General features: G+C 40.1%; 1 long non-coding RNA gene across 1 annotated transcript in view; it reads right to left on the minus strand.

Moving 5' to 3' along the window:
• Positions 1-18,248, minus strand: part of LOC113459000 (uncharacterized) — an 85,562-nt gene that overhangs the window by 32,031 nt on the left and 35,283 nt on the right. Inside the window, exon 9 of the long non-coding RNA XR_012581676.1 lies at positions 6,710-6,820. This is a non-coding gene — a long non-coding RNA (uncharacterized LOC113459000). The remainder of the gene's footprint in view (positions 1-6,709; positions 6,821-18,248) is intronic.

Consider the following 18,248-nt stretch of genomic DNA (forward strand, 5'->3'; position numbering starts at 1 on the left):
GATTGGTATGGCATGAAGAAACTATTATGACCATATATTAAACATTGTTTCTTTACTGATTTAGATAGATTAGACAAGTAAATGAATTTATATAAAATAATGCAGAGTTTTTAAAGTTTCTTGGTTTAAAAGTGTAGTAAGCCTGGTTTTATTTAATGTTAAGTAGTATGCAAGTTGATATATTCTGGAACACAGGACAACATGTTCAGATTCCTTCTAGAATATGAAATTGCCACCATGATTTCAAAAGCAGCTCTCACAGGTCCCTAACCATTGGAAGAAAAACCCCTTGGTAAAAGTGCACTAAAAGAAAAAGTAGTGTTTCCTCTATGTCTTTTAAATATCAGAAAAGAAAAGAAAAAGCATTTAATCTTTTCTCCTTTTATAATGCTTTCTGGAAGCACAGCATCCTCCTATCTATTTCCCAGTTTGTGGATATAGAGAATATCTTTGCCTTTTGCTTTTGCCTGCTAAAATCAGCCATGCAATTAGGTTGTGGATGTAACCACCTGGGGATTTAGTATGGTAAATATAGCACTTAAAAACCTTTTGTTTTCTCTTTAGAAAACAGTGAGATCTCTGCTCTTAAGGTCATCTTCATGAAAATGTCCACTGGATGACTACGTTAAAGAAATGAAGAATGAACAGACAGAAAAGGTAATTATAAGAAAAAGTGAATTTCTAACTATATGCAGAACTACATCTATCACAGTGGATGTGTATTTTTCATTACCTACATGAGATAAAGATTTCTCAGCTCAGCTGCATGAAAGGGATTGTTTTATGTCCATTGAAAGATGTCTATTTCTATTGGACTTTCTGATTAGCCTGTTATGTTCCCTGGGTGATTAGTTCCCAACACTTCCATATTGAGAGCTCATCATTCATACCCTGTGCATGTCTCAGAACCTCTCCCTTGACCAGGGCTAGACAGCTCATTTTTTGCCAATTATTGGCATGCACAGTCCAAGCTGAAGCTCAGAGTTTTTGTCTCTCAACCACTACAAAACTTCTGGGCAAACAGAGCCTTGTTTTTAAACCATTTCAAGCAGCACTGAGTTCAGCAGAGGTTAACCTCCTTGGTTTTTTCCAGTTTTCTGAATGAATTTTACAGCTTGAACTGTGTGCTCTGTGCTTCTGAAGGCAGACTGCTGCCATTGGAAGTGTGACTGCTTTACATAAAGTTTGGCTACACTCCTGTTGCACTGCAGGGACACTCTGCTGTCCAGGGATAACCCAGAGATTGCACACTGGGACTACAAATACCCATCACTATGATTATGAAGACTTAATCATCAATTTTGGTGTCTACCTTACATGGACCTATCTAGAACCATTTTTGTGCTATGCTTCCAAAAACCCTCCACCCAGGTCCAGTTCTTTTTCCTCTCTGCTTATCTCACTTTCCATTGTCATGAAATGAGAGCAGAAGCCCAGGCACTATTTCACACAGCTTAATAGTTTTGACAGACAATATTATCCAAGAAAAATCTTGACATGTTGCATTTGTAGGAGAAAAGATTCAGGTAGTCAGAGACTAGGACTTTGAAATCTTTTTCTGCTGAACATAATTATATATTAACTAATTCTGCTAATGCAAGAAAATATTTATAGGCTGGTATAAGCCTTCATTTCTTTGCCATAAGACTGTGCTTTGCTTTGTGTGGAGAACCCAACCACAGTGAGCTGGGACTGCTTGAGGCAAACTTACCAAGTTTATGCTGTGCTGTCCCTCATGGGAATGTTTCTCTCATGAACAAAATTCTTTACTCCTCTATGCAGTTATTTTACCATAGAGATTACTCTGAGCAAGTAAACAAAGTGAACCTCTTCTTTCACTATCCTCCCTGATAAATAAGTTCCAATATATCTGCAAAGTTAAATGATAGAATCAGGACAAACAGAAAATGTTTTACACTTTACAGGTGCAGACACAAGCAGCTAGCCATTTCTGGTGAATTTATTTTCAACTTCCTTGGGAAGATTAAGCTAGCTGGAGAGTCTTCAGAAACATTGAGCCACTCAGAGGGGCTTTCTGCCTGTTGTTTTCTGTATTGATATATTGGCTTGGGCTTCAAGAGCCTCCCCAGCATTTTCTGCTCTGCCTTCCTCAGAGCAGCAGCTTTCAATCCAAAGAGTCACCATTTAGTCAGAGCAGAGACTGGGCTTGTCTTGATTGCCCCACATGTGTAGTTCCTATCTTCTTCCTAAGAGTTTTTTAGAAACAGAATTTTTTTTTTTTTGAAAAAATAAGAAACATTGAAGAAAGAGGATCTCAGTGGGAATGGTCCAGCTACTTCAGTTTTCTGACAGCTTAACCAAGTGTAGCTGTCAGTGTGTGGGGTAACTCAGTAAAAGGCCACCCCTAAGTGCTCTTAGGTCAGCTGGGAGGAGTCAGATGTAGCTCTTGAAAAGCAAAAAGGACCAAATGGGTCCAGTACATTTGCATTTAGCATGACCATGCAACTGTAAAATAAAGGGAATTCCAAAAGGAAACCCTTTTTGTCACACATACACTGAGCCACTGCAAACAAATCTGGCAAGGCTGAGGGTCCAGCTCCCTGGCCTGAGCATCACAACACCATGGGTAATGTCAGGCTGTCAGATACTGCTACTGTCACCACCCTATCACTGAAAATGTCTGTGAATTTCACTGGTTTGCAGAAACTGTCAATGAATATCTTAATCCATAAGCATGGAAAACACAACTATTTTACCATACAATCGTGGAAGCTAATCCCTGGCAAGGTCATTACTTTCACCACTTCCCTTGTAATCCCCCTCATACACATACAGAATAAGGCTCTGAAGCCTAATCTTTCCAGTGCTGAAAATGAGACTTTTATGCAAACTGATAAAAGTTCTTTGTTTGATTTATCTGTAAACCAAAATAGTCTGGTAGTTTGCCTTGAAGTTAAAAGAAAAAAACATACTCTGTCAAATCCAGTGTATTCCTTTTTATGTATTTTGTCATTTCCCCTCTATTAACTCTGTCCTAAGGTTGAAAAGAAGAGTGCACTCCAGCTTCCATTTACATACTGTACTTTAGCTTTGACTTTTTTTTTGCAACCTGTTAAATTTATTGACTATAAGCCCCTTGAGCTATTGAAGAGTATGCATCTTACATTAGATATCTTTTGAAAGATGCTATTGGTAGGCTGTTTTAATGTGTTTGCTCTCTCCAGATACAATTTGTCTTACATATTCATTGGTTTTTAGTGCCAAGACCAGTTTCTTCATTGTAGCTGTTGTTTGGAAGTCTCGCTCAGATATTAAGGTTTAGTAATTTTTCAGTGCTGCTCAAGGGATGTGAGTGTCAAGTGAAATAATGAGTGGGATTTTGGGCATTGAAAACCCCTAAGCAGCTGGCTTTGGAGATCTCAATAAAAAAAAAAAAAAGGATATAATTCAAGATGGCATGAAAGACACTTTGGGACATCTAGGATGTTTTATATGTACAAATAGAGCTGGCCAAAAAGTAGTACTTTCCATTTCCTGACAATTATATTTCATTTTAATTTCAAGATTTCATAAAGCCTAAAAGTCAGAGAAAATTTCATTTGCAAAATGCTAGCACATGGAGCTGGGAAAACAGAATATGTTCCCTGCATACTGCAGCTGCTTTTTCTAGTGATGGAGCTGACTGGAATGCTGATTTCATTAAGCAAGGGCTCTGGGTGGGAAGGATCTCCTTTCAGATCAGTCAGGGCTTTCAGGTGCTCAGTTTCATGGAGAGGGTCCAGAATCCTGGAGAGAGGATCTCAAGGCACCCAGACTTCTCCTGTGAGCCTGGTCTGGAGTGTAGGAATGGGATACTGTGTATTCTGGAGTTCTGGCTCTCACTGATAGCAGCTCATTCCTGCACTGAGCCCTGATGAGAGCTTTGGAATATCATTTGTTCCACAGTACAGGTGTTTGCACCTGGAATCTGAGCAGGCAGGACACCCACACAGCATGGATTTCACAGTACAGAGTAGAGACAGCTGGATTGGGATTTTCAGATTTATACTGCCATAAGTATCCTGCCTGCTCAGCTTAAACATGAGCTGTAGCATTCCTCAATTGGTAGCCAGCACCCCAAAATCTGTTGTGCCTCTGGGACAGAACTTGGACATCCCTTCAGATTGTCTGCATCCTGCTCTGTGTGCAGTCACTTGGCAACAGTCACTTGTACACTTGTACACCTGCTGTGGTGTATTTGTATTTCTAGAAAATCCATACCAAAAGTCAAACTCCTTTCTCTCTGAAACTCCAGGCACTGCCTGTGTCTCCAGTGAGGTGCAGGTGAGATCTCTGCGCGCTGCAGCCCACGCTCCACACTCTTAACAGCTCATGCCAAGCTTCCAGTTTTTCCATCCAGATGTTCATACCTTCAAAATCTGTTTTTCTGAGGAACATCTGTGGCCCCATCAAGTGCAGAAAAAGAAAGGTAGTTCAGTGAGTGTTTCACATGGAAAATACTAATTATACTTTGGCTTTCAGTGAAAAAAGGTGGGGAGGTCATGGTGTCCCCATCCCCATTGTTGGTTTAGAACCTCTGTGGCCACATCATTGTGGGGGTGATCTCTCCCTACAGGGAAACCAAGAGAGCCTAAAATATTTCCATGCCATTGTTTTCATAGCACCTAAAAACTTTTACAGGCACAGATGTTGCAGCTATTAATGAAATAAATGTAGTTTAAGTTACATTTACTCTATAGTAGAGTGGAAGAGAGATATCTTCTGGCTTATAGTGCACATGTCAAGTAAATGCAATTGTCTATTTCTGAAGTTTTATAGTCCCCATCATCATAATTAACTTAAGTAAAACTGTATTTAGCTTGCATATGACTTCAATTTGCTGCAAAGTAAATCACCAAATAAATCAATAATTTACAACCTAGCAAACAATGCAGAGTTCTCCAGAAGAAAAAACAAACAAGCAAGCAAGTCTTTATGCCTGGGCTTTTCTGAATGCAGCACTGCTCCTTATCTTGCTTCTCTGAGAGAAATGTGACAATTTCCAACACCAGACATTTTCACTCAAGCAAGCAGGAATCATGTAAAACCAAACAGATAATGACACGAAACAAAGCTTTGATTAGGAGCCCGTGAATAATGATCCTTTTCACATATTCAATGTCTAGGATGTTTAACATATTTTACATTTATAGTATATCAAGTAAGTTGCCCTGATTAGAATTTGATATCAAGAGAAACACATTTTATTAGACAGGGAGCGTGTCAGGGCTTGGTGCCAATCGGCTGCAACGAGTTATGCTACAAACACATCCAACACCCACATTTGGAGAAGTGCAAGAGTGAACATGTTTCTTATGTTCCTCTTTCCTGCTCTGTTTTCCTACAAAAATCATTGGAGGCAAGTAGAAGTTATCTCTTGGTTCCTACATAGGAATAAAAAGGTGAAAGAAATTTTCCATGGCATAAAGAAATCACAGGTTTATATTGTTGAAAATTGCTGTTGGGCTTGGATGCTTTTGTACAAGTCATTGCTATGGAGACTGTATTAATTGGCTGCGTTTCTCATGTGGGGGTAGGTAATACTCAGTGAACTCAAAAGGTGGAGAAAAATAATTTTGATATGTGTTAAATTAGTTGGTGTTTCGTGTTGCCAGGAGTGTGGCAGGGACCAAAAGCACAGCAAAAGACTGAAACTTGGGGATATTTAGAATAAAGAGAGCATCCATAGATGAAGTATTTAAAATGAGTTTGGGACTAGGGGCTGTTAATCCTGATTTCAGAAAGCAATAAAACTCCCTCATGTTTCATTTCAACGCATGAGCCACATATTTTCCTGATGAATACTGGAAAGGTATTTTGACTGTACATATCTAATTCCACATTTATCATAGAGATCTGGCACCTTGCTCTAGAAGTTCTAGTTCTGGCTAGCAATGGGCAATAGTTACTAGAAGAGATGACCCACAAACACTACCCTGGTGAGTCCCTTCCTTGGAGGAAGGATGTTATACAGCTTCTACATTGGTTGGTGCCCTTTGTGTCTTTCTCAATGTATTTGCAGCAAAAAGCTACTTATCCTACATCTGTGGTACTATCACATTTACACTGAGGTCTCGTGGTATTACAGTAATCATTGTACCTTTAAGATAAATATTTTACAGAGGATCAATGCAAAATTATATTGATATGTATGTGTCTATAAGCAATGAAAAGATATCCTTTAGAACATGTCACATTTTGTTTTCTGCACTATATGCTAATATGAAGAAAAATTGTGACTGCATGCAACCCCCTGAAGTCAGAAGTAGAAATATAATTATATATCAGAAGGAGAACATTTTAAAGGTTAAAATTTCATTGTATTTCCATAGATAGAGATATTTGTATTTCATTAACTAAAATGACTCTTGTCTCTCAACACTTCAGGAAAGAAATAATTTTTGCATTTGTTTTGGGATGAGTGAATATAATCCCAAATCTTTTATTTGCATCAGTGTGCAATGTGCCCTTTTCTCAAATGAGGGCTGGGTGTATTTGCAGAGCAGACACAGAAGTGTGTCTGATTACCTCACCATTTCTTTGTACCCAGCATAGAGGGAGGCGAATTAGAACTCATCAGCAGGAGAGGATTTTGTTTTCTTCCCAGCCAAAGCATCAAAGAATCCCAGAGCCGAGTTTAAGCTATTCAGACTGAAAATAGACTGAATTTTTTCTTCCTGGTTCCAGTAAATACTTGTGTATTACTTACAGTGAGATTCTTTCAGGAGGGATGCTGAGAGCTGTAAACACCCATGTTGACGATAATGCTCAATAACCAGACTCAGGCCTTTCATGCAGCTGCAAGATTCGCTGAGCAGAGCTGTGAGAAAACAGCAGTGTTTGCAAAAGCCCAGGTATGGTTACAGGTATACAGGCAAAAAAGTCTATTTGCCAATACATCTTTCTGTTTAGAGACCTACAGTACATTCCAGTGTGTTCCAGCACAGCTCCACCTGCAGACAAAACACTTCAAATATGAACAAGGTGAAAGATGGCTAATTGATTAGGCTGTATGTCTCAGAGCTTTACCATTTGGTGTTCCTTATCCCTCCTGGGGTGCAGGTTATTGATACTGAGAGATTTAGTTCCTGACTCTGCAGTTTTGATTCCTGTGGTGTACATGATGCTAAGCCATGTCCCTGATTGCCCAGAGCAGAGAGAGTTTGAAGAAAGCCAAAGGAAACAGCTGGAGCCCCCTTAGTGCTGGCAGCAGGCATTGTGCTCTGAATGCTCCATGAAATGAGATTTGGGTGCATGCAGCATTTGGTGCTCTGCTACCATGTACCAGCCCCTCACAAACCAGCACCTGGGCAGGAGACGCAGCAGAAGGTTGTGCCTGGTTTCTGCTGATAGTTATGAGCAGCTTGATATTTTCAGTATTTTATGTCAGAAGTCTGTTCCCTGGCAGAATTGTGGGTGTGTCTAATTAAAAAGTGATTTCTTAAGACTTCCCAAGACCTTGTTTTCTATTGCAGAGGTATTGCTCATGGTAACAGTTAAAATTATCTGTCACAGATCACGGAAATCCTCATTTCCTGTGGAAACACACTGGTCCAGACAGCACTTTGGCAGAAAGCATTTCTTTCCTTTGGCATGTGGTGTAAAGGGGAGAGAGAAACAGGGACAGGAAAATAAATGAGACCTCAAGTTGCTAAGGTTGCTCTTCTAGAAAGCCAAGATGTGGGTCACATCTTTGGTGTGACCTGAACAGAGCAGGGGTCATTGAATTATTGATTCAGAGAATTGTGGAATCATAGAATGGTTTGGGGTGGAAGGACCTTTCAAGGTCTTCTAGTTCAGCTCCCTGCAATGAGCAGGGGCACCTTCCCCTACATCAGGCTGCTCAGAGCCCTGCTCAAGCTGGCTTTTCCAGGGATGGGGCAACCACCACCACCTCTCTGGGCAACCTGTTCTACTGTTTCACCACCCTCATTCTGAGGTGAGGATGTGACTCCAGCTCCTGCCTTCTGGTTGTCTTCCTTTCCAGTGGAACTTGGCCATGTTAGGGGTAGGGCAGGGTAGTATGTCATGCTTCTTTTTTTTGGTTTGTTGGTTGGTTGGCTAATTTTTGGGTTAGATTATTTTTTTTCTTTAGCTGTTGTCAGCTTTCCGATAGAGATGAGGAGTATTTTGTATCTTTAATAACTTTTGCAGGCAGGAAATTCTGCTGCCTCACCCTGGCAACCTCACTAACCAGCAATCTGCCTATTCTCTGTGTCATTTCTGTATGTAATGGGCATTTCTTTGTGACACATACAACATTTGTTGCTACTTTCTTGCAGCTGTGTGAAGCTCCCATTTGACATATGTTTCCATGGAATTAGTTAAATTGTGCAGCGAACAGATTCTCTGTTTCTGCTCAGTGTAGCAGGGAAGGTAAAGGTTGTCCCCACCATAGGACACGGGGAGGAGTGGTCACTCCTCCAAGCTGCTTTTGGAGCTGCACTGATGGTGTTTGGTGAAGCAAATCTGCTGCAAATTACAGCATGTGGTTATAGATCAATTTATGCTCCTGCCTGCTGCCAACAATGTGCTGTGCACCAATGGAGCTAACTCGGTAAACATGCACTCGAGTAACTGAAAATAACCAAGTGTTGTTGAAAGGAATAATTAATTAATGTTTGTAAAGCACTTAGAAACTGAAAAGCACCTTATTAGTGCTAAGTGTTCAGGGGCCTGGCTCTCTCATCAGAAGGTAAAGTCCTCGTCTTTGTTAGTCTTAACTGAACAAAGCATTAAGGGTATAAAGCCTTTGTGTCCAATGTCCTCAGTCAGGTGTTTTTGTGCCTGGCAGTCATTAGGATGCAGTAAGTAAACAAGAAGAAACTATAAATGGCCTGAATCAACTCATTTCCACTGATGCCAGCAGAATCAAGTTGATTTACATTAGCTGAAGATCAGCCAGGGAGAATCCAAAGCACAGCTCCTCTCCTTGATGTTGGGCTCATCCAGAGCCAGTCACTGGTTTATTCTCTGCAGCTCCTGCCTTTGAGAGCCCAGCTGCCAGGAATGAGCACAAAACTGTATCAGGGCACAGGGTTCTCTGTGCAGTGAGGTGGACAAATTGGATGGCTCAGATTTGCTCCCTGGGGCCGGCAGCACGTCAATGAACAGCCTCTTGGTGGAGAGAAGGATTCCTATTTATCAGCTGTGCCATGCAGGGCTGAAAGGGGGACACCTACGGCTGACTCTGTTCCAGAGCTCAGGAACATGGACAGTAAGAATCTTTTCCTTTACTTCAAATGTGCCTTGGCTCCCTCAAAACAGCTCCAACTCTTCCTGATGCAGAAGTCACTGACTGAAGGGGGGATTTACTGAGAAGGGTAAGAGGGATACGAGCCACCCAGAACAGAACCATCTGGGGAGATGTGGATGTTCCTGGGAGTGTGATCCAACCCCAGCAGCCCTCAGCTCCTGCCACACACAGTGTGACACCACACCTTCTGTGCAGCCATCCAAGGGCTGCTCTGCTCCTCCAGGAAGGTGCAGCCCACAGACAGCATCCCTGTCTGCCCAAGAGGGTGCCCATCTGTACTTCACTCTCTGTAAATAGATCAGAAGCTGTGGGAGCAGGAAAAGGGGAAGGAGAGGGGAAACTCTCTTATGGCACACAGGGAGCTGCAGGAAAGGGTTTAAGACTAATTGGCCAGAGAGCACAGAGAAAAGCACTGGCCTGTCCAGCACAGCACACACTTTTAAGATTTTTGTATCCCTTTACCACACAAGTTTCACTTCTTCAGCCAGAATTTTTCAGGCTAAATTTGATTATATTGGGCATCTGTTTCATATTTATGAGTATCCAGGACCTCCATCACTCACACTGAACTTCCAGATGAATGAAAAACCCAATAATGTGCCCGTTTATGGTGCATGAGCAGTGTGCCCACATATGCATCACACGCAGTCACTGCCAGGAGTGCTGGGAGAGGGAATCCAGTCTTTGATCACTTGGGTGTTTCTTCTCACAGGAGATCAGCAGCCCTTTTTTTTCTACTGGACTAATTGGCAGAGTAAGAAAGGTTACCTGCCAAGAAAATCCAATTAATCAGCCCTTGCTGCTCCTGAATAAAGATCCATGGCTGATAAAGGGTTGCAGTCAGAGAGAATCAAAATAAGCCACCAGGACATCAGATATTCTGTTTTTTCAATCTCTGCACCAGCCTAGGGCAGAGCATGTTTGGCTCACTTCAGTGGCAGTGCTGGAACACAGTGTGCCAGAATTCCCCTCCATGATGTCTCTGGAAGAGCTGAGCATTACTCAGATTGGTTAACAGTTATCTTTGTGATTAGCCATCTGTTACAGATCCATTTATTGAATCTGAGAGGGGACAGAACCCTTGCACATCCTGCTTGCTCCTCACTTTGCTTGAGCTCACCATAGGGAGTTTTGTACAAAATGCATAAAGAACAACAACAACAAAAAAAGCTTATTTTAAAGGGAAAAAAATTCTTGTGGCTCTGTGTATAGTAAAAGTCATTATCATTTGCCTTTATCAAGATCACAGGATTAGAGCACTGGATAATTTCTTTCTGGAGGTTGGAAAAAGGAATTGAGAGGTCTCAGAGGTCCAAGCAAGATTCTGGAGCTGCTCACTTGTTCCCAGTAACCTCCTGCCCCACAAATCCATAGCTATGGAAGGGAAAACTTGGTGTCAAATCCTTACATACCCTGAGTCTATTTCAGCCAAAGTATCCAAGTTAAGAAATTTAAGAGAGCCAAAGGCTTTGTTTCTAAGTAGATCGAAGCAGATTTCTGAATCCAGATGAAGTGATTTGAGTGACACACCCAAAGAGTCCAGCACAGGCAAATGACCCAATAGAAGGATCCACAGATGTCAAGGCAGAAGGTGAATTTTTGATAATTAATTCTTTCTCCTGGGTTATGTGCTGCTAATTGACTTGGCAGCAGCACCATCACTGTGATTCATTGGCTCTTGGATTTTAGGCCAGAAGCAGCAACGATGATGGTCAGGTCTTCCTGCCTGCAAAGCAAAGCCCACAGAACCTCACTTGGTGCTTTCTCCACCAGCCCCCCAAATTCTGCTTAAATTATCATTCTTATTGAAAACCAAGTTTATTAAACAGATATGCAATAGAAAATGCATCAGGTGCTTGGGTAAGTAGATCTAAAGGTAATTGTTTTCTTTTAAATTTGCAGCTTATTTTTGGTATAATATTTATATTGATATTTCCATATGATTATATTTTTTTTTTTTTTGGTCTAAATGAACCCCAGGAAAATTAGGAAAACAGACAAAAAAATTGTCTTTGTTTTTTAATTTTTAAATTAATCAGAGGTATCCTAAGTGCATGAAATGGAACAGTTTAGCTCTCAAGTAGTTATGATACAGGTATCCAGGTGAGCCAGCAGTCACAAAGATGTTATTTCTTTGTTATGTCATGATCATATCACGTACCTGTCTCATCTGTAAGTAGAATATTAACCACCATGAACCTTCAGGAGCTGAGAGAAAACATGGTGGGTTCCCAAAGGTGCAAGTGGACTTGTTTGTGTTTATAAATAAGCCACTGAGCTGATGTGATTAAACAGTTACTCCATCAGTGTCTTGGCCCTTCTTTTCTCCATCTGGTAGGCAGGCAGGCAGATTAAATATATGCCATGTGTTTGTTTTCTGCAAAATGAGCTGTGTTAGTATTTCTTGTCACTATGAGGTGGTACCTACCAACCATACCAACTATATTAATTGACGTTAAAAAATGAGGAGTTACCAGGAACACAATGACATGCCACCCAAAGAACAGTATTTTATTAAAGGACATGGCAGCAAACCATAATTTTTATTTCAAAAAAGCTCAATTACAGACTTTAGAGAAAATTAAATTTATCGTTGAGCCTCAGTGTTTTGAAGCTACCAGTTGATTCCTGGAAGTGACTTTGAAATGAGTTTTGGGAAATCATTTTAGTATTGACTTGGGCCATAATGGTTGGCTGTTGCTTTTTTGTATAAGATTGATTAAATTACTCTGAACAAGCTCCAAGTACGTGTCCCTCTCTGAGGCCAATTGTGGATATAACCATAATACACTCTCTAAAACATATTTCAGAAAGTAAATAATCTCTAAAACTGGAAGAACATCATTGCACTCTTCCAAGACTAAGCAAATGAACTTGGTTCCTTGTCTCAACATACATCACTTCTTTTTTTAATGCTTCCTGCTTCTTCTAGTTTCAAAAAACTGGGGTTATTTGCTAGATTTTCTCTGTGCACTACAATAGGAGATAATTTTTGACAAGGCCTTAAAGAAAGAACTAGTTAAGAAATAAGTGTATAATACGAGATTCAATTTTACCACTGTCTAATAAGAACTGCCATTTGTTCTACTGATTTCAGCCTTTATCTCCCCTCTGAAATGTAGATATTCCTTCATACATCAGCAAACTCAAGGGAAATCAGAGCCATGTTATAGCAGGTTCTATACAAGCACATGGGAATGAATTATGTTAATCTAAAAAAAGTTTGAAAATTAATGCCAAATATGTGAAGATATTACTTATCCACAGCTGCTGAGTGGGTGTGGTCTGGAGATGGGAGGAACCCAGGTCTTTTAAGACCCAAACCCTACCCAGTGAGCTCTGCTCCCAAAACACTGGCTGCTCTGAGATTTTATCAAATCTAAGGTATGTACTTCAAAAGCCAAAATTAAATGACAGTGAGATAACATCACCAAGAAAACCCCAAGAGGTCACTGGTGCATGGTTGCCACAAAGCCAGGAACAAGAGAGACAGCAAGTGACAGCTAAAGAATAGGAGCAAGAGGAAGGAAACAGCAGAAGTTTTGGGAAGAATTTAATGTGATCAGCTCCACAGAAAGATTCTTGAATGGTGACATGGCATTTTCAGGCAAGATTCAAGAAAAACAAATTTGTGGGATACAACCTTCCAAAGAACAGCCTACTGCACTTCCCAAATGTTCGGAGTTCCTATCCGAGATGGAGTAGGCTATTTGGGGAACAAAGCTCTTTTAAGGACATCCGGTTCAATAAGGGTAAGGATTTCTAGGGTGCTGATATGAAGGATTTCTCTTTGCCTGGCATGAGTTTCCATGCTAGAGGTGCTGCACTGGGATTTAGGCCAAAAGGTCTGGGCAAACTTTGGTTGAGAGGCAAATGAGGTTGGCTTGCAAAGGTTGAGATTTTCTGTTCTTCTTAAGTGTCTTTAACTCCTGCTGACAAGAGAAATGAGTCCTCAGAGGCCTTGAGTAAACAGGAAACCTGCAGGGAGCAGCGTAAGCTGGAGTTGGAAGAGTGAGTAACTGCAATATTCTGTAATTGCTTCCAAAAATGCTCTCCTTCCAGTGGTCTCTTGTTCAAGGCAAAAATATTTGGGTACAACTCATGGGGGAATTGTTATCTAGTTCAACAGCAGAATCTCGTCTCTATTTCAGTACCTGGTGTGAAAGGAGTTGTTTACCATTCTTCTTGGCCTCACTTTCTTTCTTGCTGAATTAGACCCTTTAACAAGACCAAGTGATGTGTGTTCTATACAGAAAACTTTGAAATGAAGCAGGATTGTTGTACCTTGTTCAAAGCCTCCTTTCAGGAAAAGCTTGACTAACACAGGGAGGCTTCCAAGAAATGTGTTCCCCAAACTGTTTTTGTGAGAAAATAGTTTATTGTTTCTTTGATTGTTTTAATGTTTATTGTGTTTTCATTTCAAAATATCTGCTTTTCTTTTTAATATGTGCCTTCCCCACAAATATTGCTATGAAGGAGCCCAGTATTATGATCAGCTTTACTCTACAGTGATCCAGGGAGGAACAACAGATGCTTCAATGACATTCTTTAGGTGTATTTTTCTGGTTACTAGGAGTCATTTCAATAGAGGCACTGCAATATTCAGCGTGCTTTGCTCAGAGCCTGTGCCTGCCATGGGAGATCATCCAGCTCTGTGGCTGTGAGAGACAACAGAAAAGCAAAAGGAACAGGAATAAGAGAAGGAAAGAGGACAAATGTAGGCAAGGAAAGCTCAGAAGAGGCATTTCTAGTTCTTTAAGGGATTTCCAGTGCTTGGTCTGTGGAAAATTTTCATCCATATCCAAACTGAGCAGAAATTCCTTTCAGGAAATGCCATCGCTGACCCCCAGCAGCTGAGATAGCAGCATGGGCCAGGCTGCACCAGGGACTGGGATCAGACATTAAATAACACACAGACCCTTACTCTGAGGAAGAAAGCTGAATAATAGGCTGAATACCTTGCATTTTTTGTACTTCTGGCAGTGTCCTGCTAATGAAGGTAATGAATGGCTCAGGCAGGATAAAATATCAGCATGTGCAGATAAATATTGCTTGCACTTGTGGCAAGAGGCATGTAAGTGACAGAAGTTTAATTTCTGGTTAAACTATAGCTTTTTTCTGGGCAGAAGAAGCAGGAAGGATATTTCAGAAGGCAGCTTAATGTGTCCTGTGTTTTTACTCTCTTTTGCCATGTAGTCACTTATTCTTTGACCTTCCCCCATAACTTCCCATTATTTAATTTTTCTAGGCAAAAATCTGTGATCCTAGCTAGAGTCACTCCCTGGTATTCTCCTTCCTCTTCAGAATTTTCTTATTTTCTGGAGAACAGCTTCTCAGTCTTGCCTTTTCATACCAACAGCATGTCACTTGCTTGGAGTTAATGCTCAGCAAAACCAAGGCTGCAAATACTCATTCCATGTTTAAAGGATGTGTTTGAAAAGATTAATTAACAAAGAATTTGGTGTTGCTCAGCCCAAACAGGCACTGTATAAACCACTGAGACACCCAGGAAAGGGTTTTCAAAAATTCCACCAGAAGACAGGGATATTTCCAGAGGAACAGTGCTTAGGTTATCAATTCCAAAGCTTTTCATTAGGACCAAAATTCCTAAATGCTATCTTTGTCTTTGAATACCTTTTGCCTTAGCACTCAGTGGTTACGACAGCTACTAAAGCAGTTCTGTGCTTAACATTTTGCTCCAAAATCCACCTTAAATATCTAATTATGAGAGCCCATAGGAATTATGCACTTTAATTTGCTTAGATCTAAAAATGAATACCATTTACATTTCCACCACTGAGGATACAAGTTCTCCAGTCTTTAGTCAATGCCACTGTTAAATATACAAATCAGACATGTTTGAAAAATGAAATAAAACTCCACCTTGGAATGTTAGCTCAAGCAATTTTTTTCAAATCTAATACTTACTGCTTGCCTTTATTAACTATTAACTGAAAACTCCTTAGAATATGTCAGCAGAGATATTTATTGCTGTTAACAGCATTACATGAGATTCAGCATCTAAAAGCTCTTAGCCTGCACTGTGTGCCAGAAGTGTGGGAAAGAACAGCTGGAGAGAATTTTGTGGAGCTGCTTGTTTGAGGGTGGATGCAATTTTAATTCTGGTGTCTTGTCCTCAGTAATGAGAGAGGTTTTGTAGGTTGAGTCACAAAAAGGAAATAATAGTCTTTGTTTTAGTATTGTGGCAACTGTCAAACCTGGTGAATAATGCAGATAATTTTTTGGAAATTTGAAGTGGAGACTAATGTATGTTTAATGTCAGCTCCACTGTTTTCCTCCTTTGTTGCTCTGCACAAGTGCCATAGTGTTTCTCAGAAGTAATAAAAGGTACAGAACAAGGTCTTGAGCAAGGACTGAGTACAGTTTTTATCTTGCACTTGTGGCTCTTTGGTTTTAAACTCATTTTATATATTTCCTAAGCAAAATAAACTGATCACAGTCTTCAGCCTTTTGGGGTTGGTTTGTCCTCAGTTGCATCTTTAGATATTTTATGGAGTATAGATTAAAAATGTATTCTTACTATCAAAATTGTAATTATTGCATCTCTCATCATCATCTTTTCTCTCTCTCTTTTTTGGAAACAAAAGAACAAATGAAAGATGCAACTTATTCTGTCTTTATGCAGAGATGTTTGTTAAAACTCCTGTGGTTGATGCTTCTCAACTCCTGCCAATTTTTCTACAGTTTTTTTGTTTTGTTTTGTTTTGTTTTGTTTTTTCTCAAGATACTTTAGTCCTGAGTGATATCCTCTGGATGAGACTTTCATCAGTGCCAAGTACCAAAGAATAAAATCCTCCCATGTTTTGTATGTGCCAGTGGTGTTACCAAGGAGCAAGATGGGATGTGCACAGCCCTGCACTGTTCACAGGCACTTCAGCTCTGCCCTTCCCTTGTCATCCTGAGCAGGACATTGCCACTTGCCCAATGCCATCTCCTTGAATCTTGACCATCTTTCCAATTTATCAAGATCATTTTGAATCTTCATCCTGGCTTCAAGAATGTTGTCACCCTTGATGGTTTAATGTACACTGTAAATTTTACATGAGTACATCTTCCATCATTTAAGCTAATGAAAACACTGACAGGCCTCTGTCTGAAATACCTGCCTACCTTTAGATAAAGTATTAAATCTTCTAGGAAAGTGCATTTTCAGACTTTCAGACACTTTGGTACTATTGTGGATTTGTGTTAATAGATATTTTTTCACCTTGATTTTATGTATGCTGGATTCTCAGGATAAATAGAGATGCTCCCTTTTGCATCTATCCTCTAAACAGTTATTTGGCCAAACAACATATTGAGTCTTTTGTGGAATCTTTTTTTTTTTTTTTTTTTTTTTTTACTTCAGGTGCTCAGGAATAAAATATTTTAATGAAATCCCTGAGTATTTTTGTTCCAAAGTTTCCTGTCTGATTTCTGTGCCATAGTTGCAGCAAATCAGATGGAGGGCTTGAGGGTTTTACTGTTTTGCCACTTTAGGTGATTGAAGATATGAACAAAAAATGTTCAAAGTGTCTGTATAACCACCCACGGAATAGGCTTAATGCATTCATTCAGGCTGCTTTTCTGAGAGTTAATTTACATTTCATATATTTGAGAGTCTCACATGGAAAGATATTTTTATGATGATTTTTAATACAGTAATTTGATCAGATCATAAGGATTTTCTTTGGAAGGATTTATAATTAATTTCTGCATATAAAGAAGGCATCATTCCACAAGTGTGAAATTTATATTTATTTGTTCCCTATAATATTTCATGAAGGAGACAGAAGAATAGGTACAATTAAAGAGCCACAGGATCTTCTGGTCTCTTCTCTCCCTGTCTTGTGACTGCTACTAAAAAATTTTCAGTGGAAAATCTGTGAAGAAGGAGAAAGAATCTATGTCTCTTTAAGAAGCAAGAATTAAATTATGAAAAAAATCCTGGATTCCATACACTGTGTTAAACTTCCTCTCGTCCTTTCCATGTTAATTTATATTCTACCCTGTCCTAGATACAAGATCTTTTCCCCAAACTGCCTTCAATAATACAGAACATTGTTCAAGGGAAGATTTTGCTTCTTTCTGTTGAATGTGTGATGAAAAAGTGGAGTAGCAGTCAAGCAAATGCATTTTTAGGAAAACCTTGTGGAGGTTGGAGGAACAGGCACTGAAATCCACCTGAGTCACTTCCTCCTGCCATGTCAGGTGTCCTCAAGAATCCAGAAAGTCCTGCTGAAGGCAAAAGCTGCTTCACTGGTACCATATCTGTCTGGGGCATCATCAGAGGAATTCCTGACAAATCTTCGGGGGAAGGACAAGATAATTAAGGAGCTGACTTTGGGATGTGAGCTGTTAACTTGTGCACTGAGCTCAGAGGAGCAGGAGACTTGTAAATGTCACCATCAAACCAGATATTTATTAGTAGGAGCTGACACACTCCAACTTCCCAGTAAATGGTGAGAAAATATTCCCTATCACTTGAGACTTTTGAAACTGCAGCAGATTGAACATGGCCTGAAAAAAAACGTCCTCTTGAGCTGAGTGCTCTTATAAAAGGGGCAGGGGGGAGTGATGAGATGAACAGTTTTGGTCTTTCCCTCCTGATTCTGCCCTACTTTCCTGCCACCACCTCCAAGAGACTATTGGTTGTTTCTACAATCAAAATTGTTTCCAAGGTGCTGTGCAGTAAGTGGGAAACTTGACTTACACAGTAATGAGTATTGGCCAAAGAGCAAAATAATGGGAACACTTAAAAAAAAATAATATTGACTTTTTTCCTCTCCTTGCTTACCAGCTGCAGACTGTGCCATGAGGGAAACCAATCACAGACTCATTCCCAAACTGTCCAGATGAAAAAGACCTGCAGGCTACTTTGCTTATTGCCATAACTCTCTGGAATTGCTTCTTGCCATATATCTGAGTACTATATTCAGGCTAATTTGCCATAACTTTCCACTAGAAACCCATTCCATACCCTGATAAATCT

This window comes from Zonotrichia albicollis, chromosome 9 (assembly GCF_047830755.1).
Source record: "Zonotrichia albicollis isolate bZonAlb1 chromosome 9, bZonAlb1.hap1, whole genome shotgun sequence".
NCBI lineage: Eukaryota > Metazoa > Chordata > Aves > Passeriformes > Passerellidae > Zonotrichia > Zonotrichia albicollis.